The 12,801-nt window shown below is 38.9% G+C and overlaps 13 pseudogenes; all 13 read left to right on the plus strand.

Moving 5' to 3' along the window:
• Positions 1-622: 622 nt before the first annotated feature.
• LOC114777010 (uncharacterized) lies at positions 623-741 on the plus strand (annotated as a pseudogene).
• Positions 742-1,534: 793 nt separating this feature from the next.
• LOC114777011 (uncharacterized) lies at positions 1,535-1,653 on the plus strand (annotated as a pseudogene).
• A 1,074-nt stretch (positions 1,654-2,727) lies between these two features.
• Positions 2,728-2,846, plus strand: LOC114777012 (uncharacterized; annotated as a pseudogene).
• An 874-nt stretch (positions 2,847-3,720) lies between these two features.
• LOC114777029 (uncharacterized) lies at positions 3,721-3,839 on the plus strand (annotated as a pseudogene).
• Positions 3,840-4,916: 1,077 nt separating this feature from the next.
• LOC114777013 (uncharacterized) lies at positions 4,917-5,035 on the plus strand (annotated as a pseudogene).
• A 160-nt stretch (positions 5,036-5,195) lies between these two features.
• LOC114777024 (uncharacterized) lies at positions 5,196-5,314 on the plus strand (annotated as a pseudogene).
• Positions 5,315-5,473: 159 nt separating this feature from the next.
• Positions 5,474-5,592, plus strand: LOC114777025 (uncharacterized; annotated as a pseudogene).
• Positions 5,593-6,388: 796 nt separating this feature from the next.
• On the plus strand, positions 6,389-6,507 carry LOC114777014 (uncharacterized; annotated as a pseudogene).
• A 160-nt stretch (positions 6,508-6,667) lies between these two features.
• On the plus strand, positions 6,668-6,786 carry LOC114777026 (uncharacterized; annotated as a pseudogene).
• Positions 6,787-8,420: 1,634 nt separating this feature from the next.
• On the plus strand, positions 8,421-8,539 carry LOC114777015 (uncharacterized; annotated as a pseudogene).
• A 1,074-nt stretch (positions 8,540-9,613) lies between these two features.
• LOC114777027 (uncharacterized) lies at positions 9,614-9,732 on the plus strand (annotated as a pseudogene).
• Positions 9,733-11,362: 1,630 nt separating this feature from the next.
• On the plus strand, positions 11,363-11,481 carry LOC114777020 (uncharacterized; annotated as a pseudogene).
• Positions 11,482-12,558: 1,077 nt separating this feature from the next.
• On the plus strand, positions 12,559-12,677 carry LOC114777008 (uncharacterized; annotated as a pseudogene).
• The last annotated feature ends 124 nt before the right edge of the window (positions 12,678-12,801 follow it).

Below are 12,801 nucleotides of genomic sequence, written 5' to 3' on the forward strand. Positions count from 1 at the left end.
TTTTCACTCTTTGATATGTGTTCAAGCCCTTGGGTTAAAGTTCAAGATTTTCAAGCAGAGTTTGTGTACGGACAAACCAGCTGAAGAATGCCCATATCTTGTCTGATCTCAGAAGCTAAGAAGGCTTGGGCCTGGTTAGTATTTGGATGGGAGACTACCTGGGAATACCAGGTGCTGTAAGCTTTAACTATTGAAAAACTTTTAAAATGAAAGTATTTACATGGCTTTGTTAGCTTTTTTTTTGCCTTTTCTGCATCATAATTTGACAGTAAAGCGGGAGTTTTCACTCTTTGATATGTGTTCAAGCCCCTTTGGTTTAAAGTTCAAGATTTTCAAGCAGAGTTTGTGTACGGACAAACCAGCTGAAGAATGGCCAATCTTGTCTGATCTCAGAAGCTAAGAAGGCTTGGGCCTGGTTAGTACTTGGATGGGAGACTACCTGGGAATACCAGGTGCTGTAAGCTTTAACTATTGAAAAACATTTAAAATGAAAGTATTTACATGGCTTTGTTAGCTTTTTTGCCTTTTCTCCATCATAATTTGACAGTAAAGTGGAGTTTTCACTCTTTGATATGTGTTCAAGCCCCTTTGGTTTAAAGTTCAAGATTTTCAAGCAGAGTTTGTGTACGGACAAACCAGCTGAAGAATGCCCAATCTTGTCTGATCTCAGAAGCTAAGAAGGCTTGGGCCTGGTTAGTACTTGGATGGGAGACTACCTGGGAATACCAGGTGCTGTAAGCTTTAACTATTGAAAAACTTTTAAAATGAAAGTATTTACATGGCTTTGTTAGCTTTTTTGCCTTTTCTCCATCATAATTTGACAGTAAAGCGGGAGTTTTCCACTTTATAATGTTTTCAAAGCCCTTTTGTTTAAAGTCCAAGATTTTCAAGCAGAGTTTGCTTACAGACATGCCAGCTGAAGATTGCCCAATCTTGTCTGATCTCAGAAGCTAAGAAGGCCTGGGCCTGGTTAGTACTTGGATGGGAGACTACGTAGGAATGCCAGGTGCAGTAAGCTTTAACTATTGAAAACTTTTAAAATGAAAGTATTTACATCACTTTGTTAACTTTTTTTAAAGTAAGTTAAGGGGTATTTTCTTTCTTTGATATGTTTTCCCGCCTTTTTTCTTTTTTTTTTTTTTTTTTAACTTCTCTTCAGGTTTCTTTGTCTGTGTGTGCTCTACAACGATCATTCACAGGCTTGGAGCTGAATCGATTAGGTGGGGTTTTCCAGCCCTCGGCCTTCAGGTGCTACGCACCCTGATGTCAGTTTAATATCTGATATGTCATATTAAGCGGATTTTTAGAACAGGGAGTCGGCAATAGGGCCTGCTCCATCCGCTCCATTCATCGACCCAGTATTGCATTGCCTCTAGAAGGTGTGCACTTTATTTGTTGTATTGCAAATAAAAGCTTACCACTCCAACTTTTTGCCTTTTCTCCATCATAATTTGAAAGTAAAGCGGGAGTTTTCACTCTTTGATATGTGTTCAAGCCCCTTTGGTTTAAAGTTCAAGATTTTCAAGCAGAGTTTGTGTACGGACAAACCAGCTGAAGAATGCCCAATCTTGTCTGATCTCAGAAGCTAAGAAGGCTTGGGCCTGGTTAGTACTTGGATGGGAGACTACCTGGGAATACCAGGTGCTGTAAGCTTTAACTATTGAAAAACTTTTAAAATGAAAGTATTTACATGGCTTTGTTAGCTTTTTTTGCCTTTTCTCCATCATAATTTGACAGTAAAGCGGGAGTTTTCACTCTTTGATATGTGTTCAAGCCCCTTTGGTTTAAAGTTCAAGATTTTCAAGCAGAGTTTGTGTACGGACAAACCAGCTGAAGAATGGCCCAATCTTGTCTGATCTCAGAAGCTAAGAAGGCTTGGGCCTGGTTAGTACTTGGATGGGAGACTACCTGGGAATGCCAGGTGCTGTAAGCTTTAACTATTGAAAAACTTTTAAAATGAAAGTATTTACATGGCTTTGTTAGCTTTTTTGCCTTTTCTCCATCATAATTTGACAGTAAAGCGGGAGTTTTCGCACTTTATAATGTTTTCAAAGCCCTTTTGTTTAAAGTCCAAGATTTTCAAGCAGAGTTTGCTTACAGACATGCCAGCTGAAGATTGCCCAATCTTATCTGATCTCAGAAGCTAAGAAGGCCTGGGCCTGGTTAGTACTTGGATGGGAGACTACGTAGGAATGCCAGGTGCAGTAAGCTTTAACTATTGAAAACTTTTAAAATGAAAGTATTTACATCACTTTGTTAACTTTTTTTAAAGTAAGTTAAGGGGTATTTTCTTTCTTTGATATGTTTTCCCGCCTTTTTTCTTTTTTTTTTTTTTTTTTAACTTCTCTTCAGGTTTCTTTGTCTGTGTGTGCTCTACAACGATCATTCACAGGCTTGGAGCTGAATCGATTAGGTGGGGTTTTCCAGCCCTCGGCCTTCAGGTGCTACGCACCCTGATGTCAGTTTAATATCTGATATGTCATATTAAGCGGATTTTTAGAACAGGGAGTCGGCAATAGGGCCTGCTCCATCCGCTCCATTCATCGACCCAGTATTGCATTGCCTCTAGAAGGTGTGCACTTTATTTGTTGTATTGCAAATAAAAGCTTACCACTCCAACTTTTTGCCTTTTCTCCATCATAATTTGACAGTAAAGCGGGAGTTTTCACTCTTTGATATGTGTTCAAGCCCCTTTGGTTTAAAGTTCAAGATTTTCAAGCAGAGTTTGTGTACGGACAAACCAGCTGAAGAATGCCCAATCTTGTCTGATCTCAGAAGCTAAGAAGGCTTGGGCCTGGTTAGTACTTGGATGGGAGACTACCTGGGAATACCAGGTGCTGTAAGCTTTAACTATTGAAAAACTTTTAAAATGAAAGTATTTACATGGCTTTGTTAGCTTTTTTTGCCTTTTCTGCCATCATAATTTGACAGTAAAGCGGGAGTTTTCACTCTTTGATATGTGTTCAAGCCCCTTTGGTTTAAAGTTCAAGATTTTCAAGCAGAGTTTGTGTACGGACAAACCAGCTGAAGAATGCCCAATCTTGTCTTATCTCAGAAGCTAAGAAGGCTTGGGCCTGGTTAGTACTTGGATGGGAGACTACCTGGGAATACCAGGTGCTGTAAGCTTTAACTATTGAAAAACTTTTAAAATGAAAGTATTTACATGGCTTTGTTAGCTTTTTTGCCTTTTCTCAGTCATAATTTGACAGTAAAGCGGGAGTTTTCGCACTTTATAATGTTTTCAAAGCCCTTTTGTTTAAAGTCCAAGATTTTCAAGCAGAGTTTGCTTACAGACATGCCAGCTGAAGATTGCCCAATCTTGTCTGATCTCAGAAGCTAAGAAGGCCTGGGCCTGGTTAGTACTTGGATGGGAGACTACGTAGGAATGCCAGGTGCAGTAAGCTTTAACTATTGAAAACTTTTAAAATGAAAGTATTTACATCACTTTGTTAACTTTTTTTAAAGTAAGTTAAGGGGTATTTTCTTTCTTTGATATGTTTTCCCGCCTTTTTTCTTTTTTTTTTTTTTTTTAACTTCTCTTCAGGTTTCTTTGTCTGTGTGTGCTCTACAACGATCATTCACAGGCTTGGAGCTGAATCGATTAGGTGGGGTTTTCCAGCCCTCGGCCTTCAGGTGCTACGCACCCTGACGGGAGTTTTCACTCTTTGATATGTGTTCAAGCCCCTTTGGTTTAAAGTTCAAGATTTTCAAGCAGAGTTTGTGTATGGACAAACCAGCTGAAGAATGCCCAATCTTGTCTGATCTCAGAAGCTAAGAAGGCTTGGGCCTGGTTAGTACTTGGATGGGAGACTACCAGGGAATACCAGGTGCTGTAAACTTTAACTATTGAAAAACTTTTAAAATGAAAGTATTTACATGGCTTTGTTAGCTTTTTTTTGCCTTTTCTGCATCATAATTTGACAGTAAAGCGGGAGTTTTCACTCTTTGATATGTGTTCAAGCCCCTTTGGTTTAAAGTTCAAGATTTTCAAGCAGAGTTTGTGTACGGACAAACCAGCTGAAGAATGCCCAATCTTGTCTTATCTCAGAAGCTAAGAAGGCTTGGGCCTGGTTAGTACTTGGATGGGAGACTACCTGGGAATACCAGGTGCTGTAAGCTTTAACTATTGAAAAACTTTTAAAATAAAAGTATTTACATGGCTTTGTTAGCTTTTTTGCCTTTTCTCAGTCATAATTTGACAGTAAAGCGGGAGTTTTCGCACTTTATAATGTTTTCAAAGCCCTTTTGTTTAAAGTCCAAGATTTTCAAGCAGAGTTTGCTTACAGACATGCCAGCTGAAGATTGCCCAATCTTGTCTGATCTCAGAAGCTAAGAAGGCCTGGGCCTGGTTAGTACTTGGATGGGAGACTACGTAGGAATGCCAGGTGCAGTAAGCTTTAACTATTGAAAACTTTTAAAATGAAAGTATTTACATCACTTTGTTAACTTTTTTTAAAGTAAGTTAAGGGGTATTTTCTTTCTTTGATATGTTTTCCCGCCTTTTTTCTTTTTTTTTTTTTTTTTTTTTAACTTCTCTTCAGGTTTCTTTGTCTGTGTGTGCTCTACAACGATCATTCACAGGCTTGGAGCTGAATCGATTAGGTGGGGTTTTCCAGCCCTCGGCCTTCAGGTGCTACGCACCCTGATGTCAGTTTAATATCTGATATGTCATATTAAGCGGATTTTTAGAACAGGGAGTCGGCAATAGGGCCTGCTCCATCCGCTCCATTCATCGACCCAGTATTGCATTGCCTCTAGAAGGTGTGCACTTTATTTGTTGTATTGCAAATAAAAGCTTACCACTCCAACTTTTTGCCTTTTCTCCATCATAATTTGACAGTAAAGCGGGAGTTTTCACTCTTTGATATGTGTTCAAGCCCCTTTGGTTTAAAGTTCAAGATTTTCAAGCAGAGTTTGTGTACGGACAAACCAGCTGAAGAATGCCCAATCTTGTCTGATCTCAGAAGCTAAGAAGGCTTGGGCCTGGTTAGTACTTGGATGGGAGACTACCTGGGAATACCAGGTGCTGTAAGCTTTAACTATTGAAAAACTTTTAAAATGAAAGTATTTACATGGCTTTGTTAGCTTTTTTTGCCTTTTCTCCATCATAATTTGACAGTAAAGTGGGAGTTTTCACTCTTTGATATGTGTTCAAGCCCCTTTGGTTTAAAGTTCAAGATTTTCAAGCAGAGTTTGTGTACGGACAAACCAGCTGAAGAATGCCCAATCTTGTCTGATCTCAGAAGCTAAGAAGGCTTGGGCCTGGTTAGTACTTGGATGGGAGACTACCTGGGAATGCCAGGTGCTGTAAGCTTTAACTATTGAAAAACTTTTAAAATGAAAGTATTTACATGGCTTTGTTAGCTTTTTTGCCTTTTCTCCATCATAATTTGACAGTAAAGCGGGAGTTTTCACTCTTTGATATGTGTTCAAGCCCCTTTGGTTTAAAGTTCAAGATTTTCAAGCAGAGTTTGTGTACGGACAAACCAGCTGAAGAATGCCCAATCTTGTCTGATCTCAGAAGCTAAGAAGGCTTGGGCCTGGTTAGTACTTGGATGGGAGACTACCTGGGAATGCCAGGTGCTGTAAGCTTTAACTATTGAAAAACTTTTAAAATGAAAGTATTTACATGGCTTTGTTAGCTTTTTTGCCTTTTCTCAGTCATAATTTGACAGTAAAGCGGGAGTTTTCGCACTTTATAATGTTTTCAAAGCCCTTTTGTTTAAAGTCCAAGATTTTCAAGCAGAGTTTGCTTACAGACATGCCAGCTGAAGATTGCCCAATCTTGTCTGATCTCAGAAGCTAAGAAGGCCTGGGCCTGGTTAGTACTTGGATGGGAGACTACGTAGGAATGCCAGGTGCAGTAAGCTTTAACTATTGAAAACTTTTAAAATGAAAGTATTTACATCACTTTGTTAACTTTTTTTAAAGTAAGTTAAGGGGTATTTTCTTTCTTTGATATGTTTTCCCGCCTTTTTTCTTTTTTTTTTTTTTTTTTTTAACTTCTCTTCAGGTTTCTTTGTCTGTGTGTGCTCTACAACGATCATTCACAGGCTTGGAGCTGAATCGATTAGGTGGGGTTTTCCAGCCCTCGGCCTTCAGGTGCTACGCACCCTGATGTCAGTTTAATATCTGATATGTCATATTAAGCGGATTTTTAGAACAGGGAGTCGGCAATAGGGCCTGCTCCATCCGCTCCATTCATCGACCCAGTATTGCATTGCCTCTAGAAGGTGTGCACTTTATTTGTTGTATTGCAAATAAAAGCTTACCACTCCAACTTTTTGCCTTTTCTCCATCATAATTTGACAGTAAAGCGGGAGTTTTCACTCTTTGATATGTGTTCAAGCCCCTTTGGTTTAAAGTTCAAGATTTTCAAGCAGAGTTTGTGTACGGACAAACCAGCTGAAGAATGCCCAATCTTGTCTGATCTCAGAAGCTAAGAAGGCTTGGGCCTGGTTAGTACTTGGATGGGAGACTACCTGGGAATACCAGGTGCTGTAAGCTTTAACTATTGAAAAACTTTTAAAATGAAAGTATTTACATGGCTTTGTTAGCTTTTTTTGCCTTTTCTCCATCATAATTTGACAGTAAAGTGGGAGTTTTCACTCTTTGATATGTGTTCAAGCCCCTTTGGTTTAAAGTTCAAGATTTTCAAGCAGAGTTTGTGTACGGACAAACCAGCTGAAGAATGCCCAATCTTGTCTGATCTCAGAAGCTAAGAAGGCTTGGGCCTGGTTAGTACTTGGATGGGAGACTACCTGGGAATGCCAGGTGCTGTAAGCTTTAACTATTGAAAAACTTTTAAAATGAAAGTATTTACATGGCTTTGTTAGCTTTTTTGCCTTTTCTCCATCATAATTTGACAGTAAAGCGGGAGTTTTCACTCTTTGATATGTGTTTAAGCCCCTTTGGTTTAAAGTTCAAGATTTTCAAGCAGAGTTTGTGTACGGACAAACCAGCTGAAGAATGCCCAATCTTGTCTTATCTCAGAAGCTAAGAAGGCTTGGGCCTGGTTAGTACTTGGATGGGAGACTACCTGGGAATACCAGGTGCTGTAAGCTTTAACTATTGAAAAACTTTTAAAATGAAAGTATTTACATGGCTTTGTTAGCTTTTTTGCCTTTTCTCCATCATAATTTGACAGTAAAGCGGGAGTTTTCACTCTTTGATATGTGTTTCAAGCCCCTTTGGTTTAAAGTTCAAGATTTTCAAGCAGAGTTTGTGTACGGACAAACCAGCTGAAGAATGCCCAATCTTGTCTTATCTCAGAAGCTAAGAAGGCTTGGGCCTGGTTAGTACTTGGATGGGAGACTACCTGGGAATACCAGGTGCTGTAAGCTTTAACTATTGAAAAACTTTTAAAATAAAAGTATTTACATGGCTTTGTTAGCTTTTTTGCCTTTTCTCAGTCATAATTTGACAGTAAAGCGGGAGTTTTCGCACTTTATAATGTTTTCAAAGCCCTTTTGTTTAAAGTCCAAGATTTTCAAGCAGAGTTTGCTTACAGACATGCCAGCTGAAGATTGCCCAATCTTGTCTGATCTCAGAAGCTAAGAAGGCCTGGGCCTGGTTAGTACTTGGATGGGAGACTACGTAGGAATGCCAGGTGCAGTAAGCTTTAACTATTGAAAACTTTTAAAATGAAAGTATTTACATCACTTTGTTAACTTTTTTTAAAGTAAGTTAAGGGGTATTTTCTTTCTTTGATATGTTTTCCCGCCTTTTTTCTTTTTTTTTTTTTTTTTTTTTTTAACTTCTCTTCAGGTTTCTTTGTCTGTGTGTGCTCTACAACGATCATTCACAGGCTTGGAGCTGAATCGATTAGGTGGGGTTTTCCAGCCCTCGGCCTTCAGGTGCTACGCACCCTGATGTCAGTTTAATATCTGATATGTCATATTAAGCGGATTTTTAGAACAGGGAGTCGGCAATAGGGCCTGCTCCATCCGCTCCATTCATCGACCCAGTATTGCATTGCCTCTAGAAGGTGTGCACTTTATTTGTTGTATTGCAAATAAAAGCTTACCACTCCAACTTTTTGCCTTTTCTCCATCATAATTTGAAAGTAAAGCGGGAGTTTTCACTCTTTGATATGTGTTCAAGCCCCTTTGGTTTAAAGTTCAAGATTTTCAAGCAGAGTTTGTGTACGGACAAACCAGCTGAAGAATGCCCAATCTTGTCTTATCTCAGAAGCTAAGAAGGCTTGGGCCTGGTTAGTACTTGGATGGGAGACTACCTGGGAATACCAGGTGCTGTAAGCTTTAACTATTGAAAAACTTTTAAAATGAAAGTATTTACATGGCTTTGTTAGCTTTTTTGCCTTTTCTCCAGTCATAATTTGACAGTAAAGCGGGAGTTTTCCACTCTTGATATGTTTTCAAGCCCTTTGGTTTAAAGTTCAAGATTTTCAAGCAGAGTTTGTGTACGGACAAACCAGCTGAAGAATGCCCAATCTTGTCTGATCTCAGAAGCTAAGAAGGCTTGGGCCTGGTTAGTACTTGGATGGGAGACTACCTGGGAATACCAGGTGCTGTAAGCTTTAACTATTGAAAAACTTTTAAAATGAAAGTATTTACATGGCTTTGTTAGCTTTTTTGCCTTTTCTCCATCATAATTTGACAGTAAAGCGGGAGTTTTCACTCTTTGATATGTGTTTAAGCCCCTTTGGTTTAAAGTTCAAGATTTTCAAGCAGAGTTTGTGTATGGACAAACCAGCTGAAGAATGCCCAATCTTGTCTTATCTCAGAAGCTAAGAAGGCTTGGGCCTGGTTAGTACTTGGATGGGAGACTACCTGGGAATACCAGGTGCTGTAAGCTTTAACTATTGAAAAACTTTTAAAATAAAAGTATTTACATGGCTTTGTTAGCTTTTTTGCCTTTTCTCAGTCATAATTTGACAGTAAAGCGGGAGTTTTCGCACTTTATAATGTTTTCAAAGCCCTTTTGTTTAAAGTCCAAGATTTTCAAGCAGAGTTTGCTTACAGACATGCCAGCTGAAGATTGCCCAATCTTGTCTGATCTCAGAAGCTAAGAAGGCCTGGGCCTGGTTAGTACTTGGATGGGAGACTACGTAGGAATGCCAGGTGCAGTAAGCTTTAACTATTGAAAACTTTTAAAATGAAAGTATTTACATCACTTTGTTAACTTTTTTTAAAGTAAGTTAAGGGGTATTTTCTTTCTTTGATATGTTTTCCCGCCTTTTTTCTTTTTTTTTTTTTTTTTTTTAACTTCTCTTCAGGTTTCTTTGTCTGTGTGTGCTCTACAACGATCATTCACAGGCTTGGAGCTGAATCGATTAGGTGGGGTTTTCCAGCCCTCGGCCTTCAGGTGCTACGCACCCTGATGTCAGTTTAATATCTGATATGTCATATTAAGCGGATTTTTAGAACAGGGAGTCGGCAATAGGGCCTGCTCCATCCGCTCCATTCATCGACCCAGTATTGCATTGCCTCTAGAAGGTGTGCACTTTATTTGTTGTATTGCAAATAAAAGCTTACCACTCCAACTTTTTGCCTTTTCTCCATCATAATTTGACAGTAAAGCGGGAGTTTTCACTCTTTGATATGTGTTCAAGCCCCTTTGGTTTAAAGTTCAAGATTTTCAAGCAGAGTTTGTGTACGGACAAACCAGCTGAAGAATGCCCAATCTTGTCTGATCTCAGAAGCTAAGAAGGCTTGGGCCTGGTTAGTACTTGGATGGGAGACTACCTGGGAATGCCAGGTGCTGTAAGCTTTAACTATTGAAAAACTTTTAAAATGAAAGTATTTACATGGCTTTGTTAGCTTTTTTTGCCTTTTCTCCATCATAATTTGACAGTAAAGCGGGAGTTTTCACTCTTTGATATGTGTTTAAGCCCCTTTGGTTTAAAGTTCAAGATTTTCAAGCAGAGTTTGTGTACGGACAAACCAGCTGAAGAATGCCCAATCTTGTCTTATCTCAGAAGCTAAGAAGGCTTGGGCCTGGTTAGTACTTGGATGGGAGACTACCTGGGAATACCAGGTGCTGTAAGCTTTAACTATTGAAAAACTTTTAAAATTAAAGTATTTACATGGCTTTGTTAACTTTTTTGCCTTTTCTCCATCATAATTTGACAGTAAAGCGGGAGTTTTCACTCTTTGATATGTGTTTAAGCCCCTTTGGTTTAAAGTTCAAGATTTTCAAGCAGAGTTTGTGTACGGACAAACCAGCTGAAGAATGCCCAATATTGTCTTATCTCAGAAGCTAAGAAGGCTTGGGCCTGGTTAGTACTTGGATGGGAGACTACCTGGGAATACCAGGTGCTGTAAGCTTTAACTATTGAAAAACTTTTAAAATAAAAGTATTTACATGGCTTTGTTAGCTTTTTTGCCTTTTCTCAGTCATAATTTGACAGTAAAGCGGGAGTTTTCGCACTTTATAATGTTTTCAAAGCCCTTTTGTTTAAAGTCCAAGATTTTCAAGCAGAGTTTGCTTACAGACATGCCAGCTGAAGATTGCCCAATCTTGTCTGATCTCAGAAGCTAAGAAGGCCTGGGCCTGGTTAGTACTTGGATGGGAGACTACCTAGGAATGCCAGGTGCAGTAAGCTTTAACTATTGAAAACTTTTAAAATGAAAGTATTTACATCACTTTGTTAACTTTTTTTAAAGTAAGTTAATGTATATTTTCTTTCTTTGATATGTTTTCCAGCCTTTTTTCTTTTTTTTTTTTTAACTTCTCTTCAGGTTTCTTTGTCTGTGTGTGCTCTACAACGATCATTCACAGGCTTGGAGCTGAATCGATTAGGTGGGGTTTTCCAGCCCTCGGCCTTCAGGTGCTACGCATCCTGATGTCAGTTTATTATCTGATATGTCATATTAAGCGGATATTTAGAACAGGGAGTCGGCAATAGGGCCTGCTCCATCCGCTCCATTCATCGACCCAGTATTGCATTGCCTCTAGAAGGTGTGCACTTTATTTGTTGTATTGCAAATAAAAGCTTACCACTCCAACTTTTTGCCTTTTCTCCATCATAATTTGACAGTAAAGCGGGAGTTTTCACTCTTTGATATGTGTTCAAGCCCCTTTGGTTTAAAGTTCAAGATTTTCAAGCAGAGTTTGTGTACAGACAAACCAGCTGTAAGAACTGCCCAATCTTGTCTGATCTCAGAAGCTAAGAAGGCTTGGGCCTGGTTAGTACATGGATGGGAGACTACCTGGGAATACCAGGTGCTGTAAGCTTTAACTATTGAAAAATTTTTAAAATGAAAGTATTTACATGGCTTTGTTAGCTATTTTTTGCCTTTTCTCCATCATAATTTGACAGTAAAGCGGGAGTTTTCGCACTTTATAATGTTTTCAAAGCCCTTTTGGTTTAAAGTTCAAGATTTTTAAAGCAGAGTTTGTGTACGGACAAACCAGCTGAAGAATGCCCAATCTTGTTTGATCTCAGAAGCTAAGAAGGCTTGGGCCTGGTTAGTACTTGGATGGGAGACTACCTGGGAATACCAGGTGCTGTAAGCTTTAACTATTGAAAAACTTTTAAAATGAAAGTATTTACATGGCTTTGTTAGCTTTTTTTGCCTTTTCTCCATCATAATTTGACAGTAAAGCGGGAGTTTTCACTCTTTGATATGTGTTCAAGCCCCTTTGGTTTAAAGTTAAAGATTTTCAAGCAGAGTTTGTGTACGGACAAACCAGCTGAAGAATGCCCATTCTTGTCTGATCTCAGAAGCGATGAAGGCTTGGGCCTGGTTAGTACTTGGATGGGAGACTACCTGGGAATACCAGGTGCTGTAAGCTTTAACTATTGAAAAACTTTTAAAATGAAAGTATTTACATGGCTTTGTTAGATTTTTTTGCCTTTTCTCCATCATAATTTGACAGTAAAGCGGGAGTTTTCGCACTTTATAATGTTTTCAATGCCCTTTTGGTTTAAAGTTCAAGATTTTCAAGCAGAGTTTGTGTACAGACGAACCAGCTGAAGAATGCCCAATCTTGTTTGATCTCAGAACCTAAGAAGGCTTGGGCCTGGTTAGTACTTGGATAGGAGACTACCTGGGAATACCAGGTGCTGTAAGCTTTAACTATTGAAAAACTTTTAAAATGAAAGTATTTACATCACTTTGTTACCTTTTTTTAAGTAAGTTAAGGGGTATTTTCTTTCTTTGATATGTTTTCCCGCCTTTTTTTTTTTTTTTTTTTTTTTTTTAAGCTTCTCTTCAGGTTTCTTTGTCTGTGTGTGCTCTACAACGATCATTCACAGGCTTGGAGCTGAATCGATTAGGTGGGATTTTCCAGCCCTCGGCCTTCAGGTGCTACGCACCCTGATGTCAATTTAATATCTGATATTTCATATTAAGCGGATTTTTAGAACAGGGAGTTGGCAATAGGGCCTGCTTCATCCGCTCCATTCATCGACCCAGTATTGCATTGCCTCTAGAAGGTGTGCACTTTATTTGTTGTATTGCAAATAAAAGCTTACCACTCCAACTTTTTGCCTTTTCTCCATCATAATTTGACAGTAAAGCGGGAGTTTTCACTCTTTGATATGTGTTCAAGCCCCTTTGGTTTAAAGTTCAAGATTTTCAAGCAGAGTTTGTGTACAGACAAACCAGCTGTAGAACTCCCAATCTTGTCTGATCTCAGAAGCTAAGAAGGCTTGGGCCTGGTTAGTACTTGGATGGGAGACTACCTGGGAATACCAGGTGCTGTAAGCTTTAACTATTGAAAAATTTTTAAAATGAAAGTATTTACATGGCTTTGTTAGCTATTTTTGCCTTTTCTCCATCATAATTTGACAGTAAAGCGGGAGTTTTCGCACTTTATAATGTTTTCAAAGCC

This window comes from Denticeps clupeoides, unplaced genomic scaffold (assembly GCF_900700375.1).
Source record: "Denticeps clupeoides unplaced genomic scaffold, fDenClu1.1, whole genome shotgun sequence".
NCBI classification, from domain to species: Eukaryota; Metazoa; Chordata; class Actinopteri; order Clupeiformes; family Denticipitidae; genus Denticeps; species Denticeps clupeoides.